This window comes from Pelodiscus sinensis, chromosome 10 (assembly GCF_052426305.1).
Source record: "Pelodiscus sinensis isolate ZL-2025 chromosome 10, ASM5242630v1, whole genome shotgun sequence".
Classification (NCBI taxonomy): domain Eukaryota; kingdom Metazoa; phylum Chordata; order Testudines; family Trionychidae; genus Pelodiscus; species Pelodiscus sinensis.
Window position 1 is genome coordinate 4,395,790 of NC_143061.1, and position 15,281 is coordinate 4,411,070.

The window sequence follows — 15,281 nt, forward strand, 5'->3', positions numbered from 1 at the left end:
GCTGTTGACATTGCTAGAGTAGCAGCAGTGACAGCCGAGAGCTCTGGGCCTTGGGGCAGTTGCCCCTTCACCCCCTCCATCAGCAGGGCTGGCCACCCTTATTTCCGAGGGGGTGGCCAGAGAGCGCTGGCTGCTGGCTGGGTACCCAGCTCTGAAAGCAGCCTCATCACCAGCAGCAGAGCAGAATTGCAGAAGTAAGTGTGACAAGTCCATATCATGTCACATTTATTTCTGTCTCTGTCACGGCTCCTTCCCCACTCTGGTACGACAAATACAGACGTGGGGGGCCGGCAAAAGTACCCCAAAACCTTATCTTCCAGGCTTTGAAAAAAACTCCCCACACACACACCAAATCTTACCAACCTAGATTTTGAGGATTAAAAACTCTGCTGCCACCACCTGAGTATTGATACAAAAATCAGGGGAGAGATCACTTGGGAAATCTCACCCCTAAAGTACAAACCAGGACACAAAAATGAACCAATACCAGATTAATAAAAATAAAAGAGAAGGAACTTTTTTTATCCCCACAATATCCTTGTTGCAAGCCTCATGACTAATGACTAGACGGAAAAGTACCAAAATAATATACACAGGAAGGAGAAACCCACCATGGGCCAGGGCTAGTTACAAAGGAGAGCAAAACCCATTTTTAAATGCACAGACATCAGATCCCACTTCCCAAACCGTAAAACAATAAAACCTAACGGATTTATCTAAACTTTATCCTATTTGCAGCTAGTGAAGAAGTGTTTCTTGGAGAGAGGGAATTGTCTGTCTCCTTCAGTAGCTGGAGGGAACTGCCTCAGAGACAAAGGAGAGGGAAACACCAAAAATTCCTTTGACCCAGTTTGAAATGCCTACCTACATTCCTATTGGCTGAATCTACCTGACTTAGGGTACGTCTACACTAGCCCCCTAGTTCGAACTAGGGAGGCTAATGAGGGCAACCAAAATTGCAAATGAAACATGGGATTTAAATATCCCGCGCTTCATTAGCATGTTCCCAGAGGAGGGCCAGTTTACATCAGCGGAGGATCTGGCATTCACCTCAATAACCATATGCCCCAGGGCTGTCTGTCCAGCCCCGGGAGAAGTGATGCCCTCCTGGATGCCCTTGTCTCAGGATGCCCATTTTTGGCTCATATGCCCTTCACCCCAAGTGCAGTAAAACAAAACAAAGCAATTGCCCTAATTAAAGCAGGCTGCATTCTCAGAGACTTTCTCCCTGGCCTCTTAGCCTTTCCCCGTTCCTTCCTTAAGCCCCAACCTGTCCTACACCCTACAGATCTCCAGCCCCGCTCAGCTCCAGATGGCCTTTGCAAAGATGAGATGCTCTTCTGAACCCTAACTCCAGAGCCACTGCTGGGAAGTAACTGATCAGTCATAGCTGGGGCTGGCTCATCCGCCTCCATACACTCACTTATGAGTCAGATCAAGCCCCTAATTTCTGTATCACTCCAGTTGAAAAAGCAGCCAGATGCGGTGCCCCTCAGCAGGGGCACATTTACATTGTAGAGAAGATCGATGCTGCCACGATTGATCTTCCGGGATTCGATTTAGCGGGTCTAGTTAAGACTTGCTAAATTGAACTCAGAGAGCGCCCCCATCTGCACCAGTATTCCTGCTCCTTGTGAGGAGTAAGGGAAGCGTTCACTCCCATCGGCCTCCTAATGTGTGGATAGAGATTTAAAATACATAGACACCAGCTATGCAATTAACATAGCTGGAATTGTGCATTTTAGGTCAACCTTCCCTCCAGTGTAGGCTAGGCCTGGAAGGCTAGCCAGAATAAGTCCTGCCTCATTGGACCTTACATTAACATACTGTTTCTACTCTGGGCTATCCTATAATAACAGATCTCCACTTCCGCACTAGGTGAGGAGTCTCACTGGTTTGGTCTTCCTATCATAATAATAATAATTAGCAATACTTAATAAGTTAGGACGGGGCAGGTGAAATACTGAAGGCTGTTAACATTGAAAACTTAGGTCCTGTAGCTCATGTGAGTCATTTACTCTGGCAAATTGTCCTGCTGAGTACGATTGATTTGAACGTCTTTCCTTGCCTCTTCATGTAGTTTATTGAGAAACATAGCACATCAGAATGGCCATACTGGGTCAGACCAAAGGTCCATCAACCCAGTGTCCTGTCTGCTGACACAAGCCAATTCCAGATGCCAAAGAGGGAGGGAACACAACAGGTAATCCTCACGTGATCCCTCTCCTGTCACCCATTTCCAGACAAACAGAGGCGAGGGACACCATTCCTACCCATCCTGGCTAATAGCCATTGATGGACCAACACTCCATGAATCTATCTAGCTCTTTTTTGAACCCTGTTAAAGTCCTAGTGTCCACAACATCCTCTGGCAAGGAGTTCCACAGGTTAATTATGTGTTGAGTGAAGAAAAACTTGTGTTTGTTTGTTTGTTTTAAACCTGCTGCCTATTTATTTCATTTGGTTCTTGTATTGTGAGAATAAGCAAATAACTTTTCCTTATTCACTTTTTCCACACCTGTCATGATGTTATAGACCTCTACCCTATCCCCCCTTAGTCTCCTCTTTTCTAAGATGACAAGTCCAAGTCTTTTAAATCTCTCCTCCTGCGGCACCTCTTCCAAACCCCTCATCATTTTTGTTGCCCTTTTCAGAACCTTTCCCAGTGCCAAGAGATCTTTTTTTCAGATGAGGCCATCAGGATGTTTTTAATTTCAGATGCTTTGACAGAAAATAGACTCTGCTGTCCCAGAGGTCCGCGTCGTTTCTCCTCGAGGTCCACATGGGAAAGCGATGCCTGAGGGTTTTGTTCTGGGGACGATGAGGGAGCTCAGGTAGAGTGTGTGGCCAGGAGCATTTTAAAAGGAGCTAAAACCGGGCAGAAACCTGCCAACCTGAGGCAATAAAGACCTCAATCCCGTGAGCAGGGCTCTGGCCTGCAATGACTCGGCTAAATCAACCTAATGAAAAAAGAGACTTGGGTCTAAAGAGGGACGTCTAATCCAGCCGGTAATGTAATGGGCTTAAAAATAGCCCAGGTATCATGTAGTTCCAAATCACCACCAGCAAACCCACATAGAGCCTGATGGGTATAAGTTGGCGAATTAAATGCTGGGCTAGTAGCTTCACAGAGGGTCCCCGAGCTGGGTTCTTTTTTGCCTGACATTAGCAACCGCTCGTCTCAGTCTAGCTGGGTTCTCATAGGCCAGTGGTCTTCAAACCCAGCACTGGGCCATGGAAAATCGGGTGCCAGGTCTTGTGGCTGCAGGGGGTTCAGGTGAGCAGTGGGGGGGGGAGGAATCAGGGGACTAAGGCAGCTCCCTGCCTTGCCTGGCACCGCAGACTGTGCTGCACCCAAGAAGTAGCCAGCAGCAGGCCCAACTCCTGGGGGAGAGGACCACACAGGGCTCCACTCACTGCCCCTGCCCCAAGCACTAGCTCCACACTCCCATGGGCTGGGAGCCTGCTGCTAGGCTCATCCTGGTCTGCGGTGCCAGGAGAGGCAGGAAGTTGCCTTAGCCCCCCTGCTGCATCACTGACCGGGAGCTGCTTGAGGTAAGCCCTTCCCACCCCACCCCAGCCCCCCCTCAAAGCCAGAGCCCCCTCATACACTCCCAAGCTCTCACCCTCAGCCCCACCCGGGAGCCCCCACTCTAGCCAAAGTATATTGGGTCACAGCATCAACAATTTTCTTCAACTGGGTCCTGAGAAAAAAAGTTTGAAAACTCCCGTCCTAAGGTGCCTGTTGCTGCAGTCTCTGGGCTCCTGCCAAAATTATAAAGGGTTCCCGGAGTAATCTCCCCCAGCCCTCCTAGCAGCAGGGCCCATATTTCATTTGTTGTACATGGGGAAGTTTAAACATCTCTCTTTTGCCTCCCCCACCCCCTAATGACCAAATCAACACTCCCTCTTCTCCCTCGGAATCACAGCACCGTGGGAGTGTGGACAGAGTTCAAGAGGGCACTAAATCCATCCCTCGCTGCTGAGTCAGGGCCACGTAACCTGGCCCATCCCTGACAGCTGTTTGTCTGACCCATTCTTCCGACCCTCCGATGATGGGGATTCCACAACCTCCTTTGCAAGCCTCTTCCAGAGCTTAACTGCTTAACTAACGACTATAGTTAGAAAGTTTTTCCTATTACCTAACCTAAATCTCCCTCGCTGCAGATTAAGTTCCTTGCTTCTGGGCCTACCTTCAGTGGTGGTCATGGGGAATCGGTGATCACAGCCCTTTTTATAACAGCCCTAACCGCATGTGAAGATGGTTATCCAGTCCCCCCCTCAGTCTTCTTTTCTCAGCACTAAACATGCCTCCTTCTTTTATCCTTTCCTCCCAGGTCAGGTTTTCTAGACTTTCGATCATTTCGGTTGCTCTCCTCTGACTTCTCTAATTAGTCACAGCACCCAAAACAGGACACAGTACACCAGCTGGGACCTCCCCGGTGCTGAGAACCCACGGCACGCCCACCTCTGGAATTCTGCAGACAGATGTGGTTGCCTCATCTCAAAAAAGATCTCTCGGCACTGGAAAAGGTTCAGAAAAGGGCAGCAAAAGTGATGAGGGGTTTGGAGCGGGTCCCATACGAAGAGAGATTAAAAAGACAGAGACTTTTCAGCTTAGAAAAGAGGAGATTAAGGGGAGGATAGGAGAGAGGGTCTATACAATCATAACTGGTGTGGAAAAAGTGAACGGGGAAAAGTTATTGACCTGTTCCTGTAACGTAAGAACTAGGGGTCGTCCAATGAAATGAACAGGCAGCAGGTTTAAAACAACAAAGGGAAGTTTTTCTTCATGCAGTGCATACTCAACCTGTGGAACTCCTTGCCAGAGGATGGTGGGAAGACCAGGACTTTAACAGGGTTCAAAAAAGAACTAGATCAATTCAGGAGAGAAGACCAACGTGGAGGAGAGACCTGAAAATCCCGTCTTATGACGGGCTAATTGGCTAGTTTCGAAATAATAAGGAGCACGTCCACACTGCCACGCCTGTTCTTTCAAAATAACGGGCTGCTTATTTTGAAATCGGTATGCCTGCTTTCCTCGGGGAATAATGCCAGTTGGATTTTGTTATTTGGGGAGTTGTTATTTCAAACTGAGTTATTTTGAAATAATTTCCTAGTGTGGACGGGTCCCCAGGGAGCGTGTAGTGCAGCAAGGGATTAAACCCGCAACTCCTGTGTAATGAGTCTAGGACAGCAACCTGGCCTCCCTCTGACCCGGAAGAGGAAGGGCCCTCTGAGACCCCTTAGCGGGCGGGTCCAGACTCACCTAGCCCCACCCACAGACGTATAAAAGCTCAGTTGGAGCCTGGCGGCCGAACAGCCCTGGATTCGCCAGATGACATGACCCATCTCTAACCTCTAGCATTCTGTGATGTTATCACTGTTGCTCCCTGGAGCCAGTGACAGGCAGTCCCTGAGGGGTGGGGACTCACCGGCCCTGCACCCCCATCTGCAGGCAGACAGGACTCTCAGGCGGCAGGGAGAACAGAAGGTTTATTCGGCCACAGGGACATAGAGTAGCACAGACTTGTTATCACAGGAACCAAAAGTGGCCAGTACCATCAGTCGTGGGGAGAGGGGAGCCCAGGGCCTGGTCCCCCGAGCCAGCGAGCCTCGCTCACACACCCAGCAGCCCAGCCCAGCCCTGCAGCCCACCCCATTTTGGGGCTTTGTCCAGCACCCCAGGCAAAAGGTGTCACCTGATCATCCCCACCCCCGGCTCAGGTGACAGAAAGCATCAGCTATTGTGTGTGTGCAGGGGGAGGAGGGGCTGTCTCACCAAAATTCCCACCCCCATCTCGCTATTGGTTCGGTGCTCAGGGAAACTGAGGCACCCACACAGGGTTACTACAAAACAGTAGAAATCACATGAAAGGTAACAAGGTGAACAGCGTGACTACAATCCCCGCTTTGTCATGCAGGCCAACGCAGGGCGCTGCTGGCACCCCCTCCAGCATCACTCGGACCCCAAGAGCGGACGGTTTCAGAGACGAAGCTGCTGGTTTGAGCCTCTCGGGTGGGCAACTCCAATGCATGTGTTGCTTTCCCTGCACAACAATCTGTGGGGAACACTGGAGAGACCCCCACAGACAGGGAAGGAGGGGGCTGTGATGTACACCCAGGCAGAGCCTGAAAAAAGCAAGGAGAAAGCAGGGAAACTGAGGCACTTCGCTTGAGTTACTTCCCATGCCTCAGCGATACAAGAGGCCATTTATTAAAAGAACCCGGCCTAGTTCTCCCCTCTCTCATCTTGATGCAAATCGGGAATAACTCATGTGATGTGTGTGGAGCACAGTGGTTTAAGGGAGATCAGAAGCAGGCCCCTGTATTCCGGCATGCCCAGGTCAAAATGAGTCCAAAGAATAGAGTGGTATTTCATGCCATTTTGGTTTTTTTCTGTACATAATGTGTTGATTCTGCAACCTTATGTTATACATATAGCACCCTTATTCATGCAGGCGGCCTCGACCCCGTGGAGTGGACATTAAAGCCCATGGAACTGTTTGTATGCACCATGGTACCAAAATTAGACTTTTTTGTTTTGTAGACAGACTGTTTCAGTTCAGAGTGAACACCACTTTGATCCTAGGGAACCCAGCAATGGTCTAGTTCAGGGTTAAGAGTTTACCTACTTCTCTTTTGGGTAATATGGAGTTGAGATGGTTTTGTTTCTCCACTTCTCTTTTTACCACGACACCACTGGAAGTTGGCCAGAGATGATTTTCCTTGCCCAAGAGAGAGTGTGTGTGAGCTGTCTCTTTAACTGAATCTGCAGCCGTATACTTCGGCTCTTGTTTAATGATTCACCTCTCAACCAGGTCACTTGCACCTTGGTAATCTTTTTGAAGGTTAACTTGTTGAGCCAGCCCTGGTAACTTGCAAGAGGCCGAAACTTTTCAGAAAAGTTTGGAAGCCAAAGTGGCACATTTCCTGGCACAAGTCACTTTACTCGACTCTCGGGAGCGGAGGGAACAGATGGAAGGTTTGGAAAGGGAAGGAAGAAAAGAGAGTAAAATTTAAACCAAGGAAAGGGAAGGAAAAGTACTTGGGTTTTGCTTTGGAGACAGCTGGATTTTTTGTATTGGGTTTTAGAGGAATTATTAGTTAAAAATAATCCTATAGGGAAATATTTTTTGGACATATGGAGTTAAAATATGACTGATAACAATCTATGTAACCATGCCCTGGAGTTATAGATTACTCAGTGTAGCTCAGAGATCGGGAAGAATTTATTTGCCATATACTGACACAGATAAATAGCCCATAGAATTCTTCCTCATCAGGATGATCCAACTAACATTTGGTTGTTCCTCCTTTTATCTATCTATCTATCTATCTATCTATCTATCTATCTATCTATCTATCTATCTATCTATCTATCTATCTATCATAAAGACAAACCCCACTGGAACTGTTTATCTCAAAATTAGCTTATAGTACCCCAGCCATTTTACATTCTATCACAAGAAAGGAGAGAAAATTCAGATCTTTATCAAGCACTTAAAAAAAAGCCCTTCCGAATAAAATAAAACAAACCTCTCCCCAATTATTAGTATCATGACATATAATGATAGAAATGTAGCCGTGTTAGTCTGGTGTAGCTGAAACAAAATACAGGACTATGTAGCACTTTAAAGACTAACAAGATGGTTTATTAGATGATGAGCTTTCGTGGGCCAGACCCACTTCCTCAGTGGGTCTGGCCCAAGAAAGCTCATCATCTAATAAACCATCTTGTTAGTCTTTAAAGTGCTACATAGTCCTGTATTTTGTTTCTGACATATAATGTCACTATCCATTTACGGTATCTAAATATAGTCTATAATTTAGTCTACCTGGCATAATTTAACTCCATATCTACGAATAGAATACTTATAAAATACTTGGTAAATATATAGATACAAACAACGCTTTCCCAAAGAAAGTTAAAAACCGATATTATTAACTGCATAGATGCCTAAGAAGGTATTGATAAAACAGTAACTATCAAAATAGAATTGGTTTATAATAAGAATTAAAGGCCGTATGCAAATCCATTGAAGTCAGAGGGGGTGCATCTGCACGGCACCATAGGCCGAAATAAGATACGCAATTTGAGCTATGCAATTGCGTAGTTTATTGTGATGTTATTTCGAAATTTGGCACTGGCTACACAGCACTTTAGCAATTTATTTTGAAATTTCTGAAACGTCCCTTACTCCTCCTGGAAAGAGGTTTACAGGGATGTCAGAATAGCGAGCCCGTGATATTTTGAAATAACAGGTGTGCTCAAAAGACACGGAATAGCTATTTCAGGATACCTCCTGTATCCCAAAATAGTGCTGCATTGCAGACATAGCCTGGGAGTCTTTCAATTTTTGGATCAGGCCCTTTGTCTGATCACTATATGAAATATAGGAAATATTGTTGGATAGACTTCCTAGCTCACTAAGTTTTTCTTATGAGATCAAAATATTTTCCACCTCTGACTTTTAATACCAGGGATTTGCCTGGGCCTTCTAGGCAATATTATAATAGGAATAGATAGTAATAATAAGAATCTGATTCAACGACTGCTCTTGTTATGTAACTGAAGCTTGAATCTGCTCAGGGTTTTGTTTGTAGAAATATATCTCTAAGGTTATATTTCTTTCTTTTTGTTTGTTTTGTTTTGAACCTCATTACAGCCGGTTCCTGACTTACAAATGCATCGACTTACGACCATCCGTTCTTACGACCAACCTCCCATTAACCCCATTACAGCTGGTCCCTGACTTATGAACGCACCATCCGCACTTACGAACAGCACAGCTGTATGTAAAAGTATGTATTTCCGACTTATGAGCAAATCGAGTTACGACCAGGTGTTTGGAACGAAACCTGTTCGTAAGTCAGGGACTGGCTGTAGTTTGAATGTTAATAGGGGTGCTTTAAAAAGCACTTTCTAGCACAGCTTAAAATATGTGACGAGTTTTAAATGTCCAGGCATCTCTTGCTTAATATTTTCAAATGAGATAAATTTTCACAAGAAGTTGTAGAGGGCAAGAGGAAGGGAAATGGAATGTATTACTTGTTTGTGTCTGAAAATGTTATAGCTCAGTAGTACAAGGTCTTCATCAATTTCCCTTACTACACGTCAGTCACTTAATTTTGCTATACTGTACTTGATAACTGACCAACTCAGCAGAAAAGGAAAAAAAAACAAACCAAGCCCCACAGACTTTGGTCCGTAATCGGTTAAAAATTGATTGGGGGCAGAGAGAAGGAAGAATAATTTTCTGTGATTGGCTGGAGGCTCATTAGGACTGTGGATCTGAGTTTGAAATTTACCTTTTAAGCTACAGATCATGTACTTATGGTGTAGCATTGTGATGCCTAGTTACACCATGATGGGAACAATAGATACCCTTACATATAAGGGATAGATAGATAGATAGATAGATAGATAGATAGATAGATAGATAGATAGATAGATAGATAGATAGATAAAAATTGCAAACATTCTGCTCTTAACACTTACCTGAAAAAAATAATTTTTTAAAGACAAGTTTCACTAAGAATCTCACAGTAGTGATAGAAAAGTAGATTTCCCAGTAATCAGGACAACTTCTCAATAATATATTAATGCCATTTTTTCAGATAATATGGTTATGCAGTTCTTCAAAATTCATTATCTGAATTGTCCTGTTGTAGGACACTGAGTCATGTGCCTTCATTTTCTTGTAATTACTTTGACAATTGCCTTGATTATTCAGACCCTTGATAATCTAAATTTAGACTCCAGGACATCTGAAAATGGAGGTTGTACTTAGAAAGAGAGGGGGAGAGAGAGAGAGCGAGGTGTGTGTTTGTGTGTGATAGCATGTGTGAAACCAGTAACACAACTGCTGTGTGGTTTCTTTTTAGGTAGATGAGTGAATAATAACTTCTCCACCTGAAAATACAGGGAGATTTTTTTTAGGCAGACAGACTGAAAATCTCTCTCCCTTCCCCTCTGCAGTGTGTGCCCCTTTGCTGACTCCAGGAAAGAGTGAGATGATGACTGGTATCTATGTCAAAAGGTTTCTGCATGAAGGATGAAATAAACAAGACACTTCACTGTGGGCATGTGAATGGAAAAGTACAAGTGTTGTCCCCATGCACATTCTTGGACTGTGAGTGAGCTGCAGCAGTCTTCGGAGCTGGCTTAGTATGGTCCGGTGTACAGAGGGTGTGTACAAAAACCAGGCCCTACCATGCAAATCAAGTTTTTCCACTTCCAGTCCTTTCCCCAGAAGGAAGGATCCTGCCAGATCATGAATTCTCCAGTAAAAACAACAACACTATTTAACATAACAGTATTCCCCTCCTGCTACCCCTCCTGTAATTTACAAACAGTGGCATGTTTTCCCCACATCCATCCACAATTCCAGCTAGTGCCTTCTGGAATACCAGTGCTGGGGAAAAAAATTGTTGTAGGCATAAGAAGCTGAAATTAACAAATGATCAGCAGCAACAGGGGCAGTTTGTTTAGCTCTTTAATTGCACGGTTGTTTTGTAATGAACACAGCAGTTGCAGGGCAAGTCTTCTGGGAGCAGACTGACTGTTCTGTGGGTTTGCCCTGTAAATAAAAACGGAGAGATCTATATTTGAAACAATAAGCGAAACCAGAAGGAGACGCAAGCCCCTGGCAAGTGGGGCTGTTTGATTTGGAACTTAAACTGTGACACTTATTAAGGAGCTTTGCTGTTGCCGCGGATATAACGATAGAAGCAGTCACCCTTTCGAAAGTGCTACGTGAATAGATCCAGAAAGCTGCTAGTCCAGATGCAGAGAAAAGGGGGAAACATGCATTCATGCTGACAAGCAGCAAGCAAAAGCAAGCTGCTCATCTTGGCTAGTTTGTTATGATGATGCCAAAAAAATTATGACTGGGTGATTTTATGCAAATCAAGGGAATGGACGGTTAAAACACTAAATGTCAGGTAGATAAGATCGCATACACCTAGAGTACTGTCATGATATGCTTTGAATGTTACATTCAGACTGGAAACCAAAACGTGTTACAGAAATCAGACACCCACGAAAGGGCTCAGAGATTGCACCGTAAGACAGGCTCTTGCAAAGCACCAACCTCTGACAGAAAAGTAGGTTAGATTAGAAAACCAGATAATGCCGTTGAAACAGGGAATGCAGTGTGTAATCCACCTTAATTTTATACCATTGCACGCACAACCGGGCCTTTAAAGAATGCGAGCAATATAACACAAAGCTGATACAAAAGGCTCAGCTCCCATAGCTCAGCTGACAATCTGACTGTCACTGCCATAGGAAAGACAGGACTATGCAGCATTTTAAAGGCTAACAAGATGGTTTATTAGGTGATGAGCTTATCATAAACCATCTTGTTAGTCTTTAAAGTGCTGCATAGTCCTGTCTTTTGTTTCAGCAAGATCAGACTAACACGGCTACATCTCTATTATTTTTGCCATAGGAAAGGTAAGAAAGGACATTCCATCTTTGCTAAGGGCCACTTTTCTGTCTCAGGGACTTTTTTTATAGACCTGGTGGTTCTGTCTATAATTGGGTAGGCAGGATTTATTTCCTGAAGGGGTTAGTTGGGCTTTTTTAATTGAAAATAATTTTAAATTGAGCTTTATTTAAAATATATCTTTATCAAAAGATTGGGCCATCCTTAAATGTGTCGCTTACCTTGGAACATTAAATACTCGCCTATAAAAACATATTACTAATTCTGTACTAAGGGCTATCTGCCAACCTCAATCATTATACCCCACTCCTATGGCCTTAAATATAGAATTGTAATTGGAAAGGGGTATTATTAATGATAATTTACATCTATATGTCGCTTTTCATCTCAAGCGTGTAGCAACTCAGCAGTTACGTTGCACCTGCAGAACTGCACGGCAATTTTGCAGGAGGCGAAAGTGAAGAATAAACTTTTCCAAGCCAGAGGAGGATTTTTAAGTAGGCAGAATTACCTCCATTCCAATTTCGACTAGAACATTCGGTTAATATCATACAATATCGCCTGTAGCGGAAGCAATGGTACAAACCTGATATGTGACCATATTGTCCTCACTGGTTTGAAACCAAACTATTACTAATCTGACACACTGCAAAAGGAGCTGTCCTGATCCTTCATGTAAATCTAATCTTTACCTCAGGGTGAACCTTTCTAGTCCATCACGCTCTGGTCCAGCAACAGCTGTGGTCCAGCATGATTTGAGTTAGCCAGATGTCCACTTATCATGGGTGTGTCCAAGTTTCCCACGGTCTCTTAAAGTTTGTCTACAGCCACCCATCTTGGCTCAGTGTTCTGTGCTGTTATTTAGCTCTAATTTACCCCTCGATGTCTTCTAAGGGCCCAGTAAACAATGCAAGTGTAATGCTGCTAGACAATGTTGACCACCCGTGGTTTGGAAAATTCTCTGATTTGGCACTGGGCAGGTCCCGAAAGTGCCAGACGAGAGAGGTTCAACCTGCATTGCTCTGACGTGGAATATGGACAAAATATATAGGTCACCATCATGAGGATTGCTCCTCCAGTCCTTCTATGTGTGCAAAGACCAAAGAGGAAATATGGCAGGGGAAGGGAAATGGAGGGTTTCATGCATCAGAGCTGAAGGACTGGATCCAGAGTATGAATGAAATTAATGTGCGTGCATAGCAGATCAAGGCTAATAACTTGGTTGTTTATGCATGTTTAGATCAACTCCCTAAGTGAACTCCCCACTTCACGGGCAGTTTCAGCTTGAAATGCAGCCAGTTTTTGCACTAAACGAATGACATAATATAGTCAACCTTAGTAACCTTCCCTGCCTTTTTACAAGATGCTGCTAAAAGTCTGGCCTGCATGTGTTGTGAAGCAAGCAAAACTTCTACTACAGCAAGGAGGAACTTGCTCTGTAGTGACCCCTCTGGCCAATGTCTGCAGTGGCAGAGATAGGATCCAAAGGATATTCTACTTTGCCTTTCTGCACTGAATATCTCACATCCTACGCAGTCAGAACTCTCATTTCAGAGTATGGGGAAGAAACTTCACGGAAAGTTAATGTGGAGTTTAGGTGTACAGGGGATGCATGCTCAACGTGCACTAGCTGGGGAGGGAGGGGAATGAAAGGAAAGCATAAGAAATCAAGGGGAAAATGGAGAGGAAGAAAAGAATATGGGACGCCCAGGTAAACTGAATAAAATCTATTTATTGCTTCCAGGCTGAGAACCTATATACCAAGTTCCCAGCCCAAAGGGAATGCTCCTATCTGATTTATAACTCCTTGTAAACAGGGGGCTGATAATGGAAACTCTGATGCAACCATACATTTGGCAGCATCAATGCATGACAAGATTTCAACTCTGCAAAAATGCCAGTTGGAACAGCAATCATGATAAATCTTCAATCTTGGGGGGTTTTTTTAGCTCCTTCCTAACTTTCTGCAAACATTGCATTCAGCCAGCCGATCAATACATGCAAAACAAAAGATTCAGACAACAGAGCGGGACAAACAGAATAAAGATTTTCTTCATAAATTCCATCTCCTAGGGAAACAAATGCCCAGTTATTATCATCTCTCTATTATTTGTTATTAAACCAATTTATATAGCACCATTCGTTTACACTGCTCTTTGCAAACACAGATAAACAGGACAAACACAGATTAACACATCTTCCCTGTCCCGGAGCTCTTACAATCTAAGTAAAGCTATGCTCATTCACGTTGAATTATGTATTACTTTTTAACTACAGGGAAGGCATCTCTAAAGCATTAGCTGTATCATTTCAAAACCTGCCTTGCTATTGGGCTATTTTAAATCATAGACATGAAGTGTTAGTAGTAAGGATCTCCTTTTTTTCCCCTGCTCCTTAGCAGTTCTGAGCATTTTAATTCAAGAATTTTGCTGCAAAATAAAAAAATGCAACATAGAATGGTCAATAATATCTTAGGGTTAGGGTGGAATTCATTTGTAATTTAATAAGTAGCTCTAAGCAATTGCATTAGCTGGAGCTAGGGCACTGTGACCCTGTGATGGTTATTCCGGTGAACAAATTTCCATTAATTGTTATAAACATGATAAACCATCACTCCACCATACACAAGGCTCTCCACCCCCTTCCTCTAGGTTATGTGTAAGTAGCCACAAGAAATACTGGATCCTCTTATCCCTAAAGGATCAGGGGGAAATAAATAATTGCAGTAGTAATCAGCTGACAGGTACTCACTCAGACCAGGCCTGAGTGAACTCACAGCGAAAATAAATAGGCTATAGCTTCCTTATAATAATGTGTTTGCAATCTGCCCTCCCCCGCTCCAATGCCCACTACACACACCAGCAACTCTCTCAGTAGCATAGATTGGAAGGTTTTACATTTTCACTGCTGGCTGAAGTCTCCACTGATAAAAATGGGCCTTTACAGTTCCCCCCGGAAACACACAGTCCACAGCTACTTTAAAAAAAACACAGCATAACAAAAAATTGCACACCACCATAGCTAGACATTGGCATCTACACAGAGGCAGCTCTGTATTGACACACTGTTTACAATCTGTTTTGCACGAATCGGCAACAATGACAACCCCGGCAAAGAATAAACCCACCACTTCAGAGTCCTGGAAAGGGAAGTTAAAAAAAAAGGACCAAAAGAAAACATAATCCTCCGAGTATTTTTCTTTTCAAGAGCAAGGATATTCCTCACATTGAAAACGCAACGCCAAAAAAAAAATATTTTTAATGGGGAAAACCCCCTCCCCCAAAGGTCTGCATGGGGGAAAAATAAGCTTCTTTCATCAACAGTAAATCCCATGTACGATCGTGAGAGCCACAGAGAGGTGGGTACAAAAAAGGCTGGACATATTTTGTTAAAGATTCCAAGGCGGCAGGATCCCGGGATCTTTTTAAAGGAGAAGCTTGCCAAAGCAGATGCAAAAATAACATTAAGCGAGTCTGTGTCTTGCCTCCTTCCTGACTCTGCCCTGAGATTTGATCTGCCTCCTCCTCCTCCTGCATTTTATTGAGGATTTTGTTTTGTTTCTCTCTCCTCCTGCGTTATGAAATCCTCTCTTTCCCCCCTCCCCCACCCCTCTCGCCTAGCTCCCTACATTTGAAAGGCTTTTTGGCTGGGGGGCTGAGGGGCTGTGGTGTGTTGCGAGGAGGCCGGTGGTGCTTGTGGGGCTTTCACGACCGAGAGCGGGGTGGCCTCAGCCCCGGATCTCTCTTATGTCACCGAATAGCAAATTAGTTCTCAGAATTCCAGGGGCCGAACTCTGCAACAGTGAAGCCGCCCCGACGTCACAGTAGG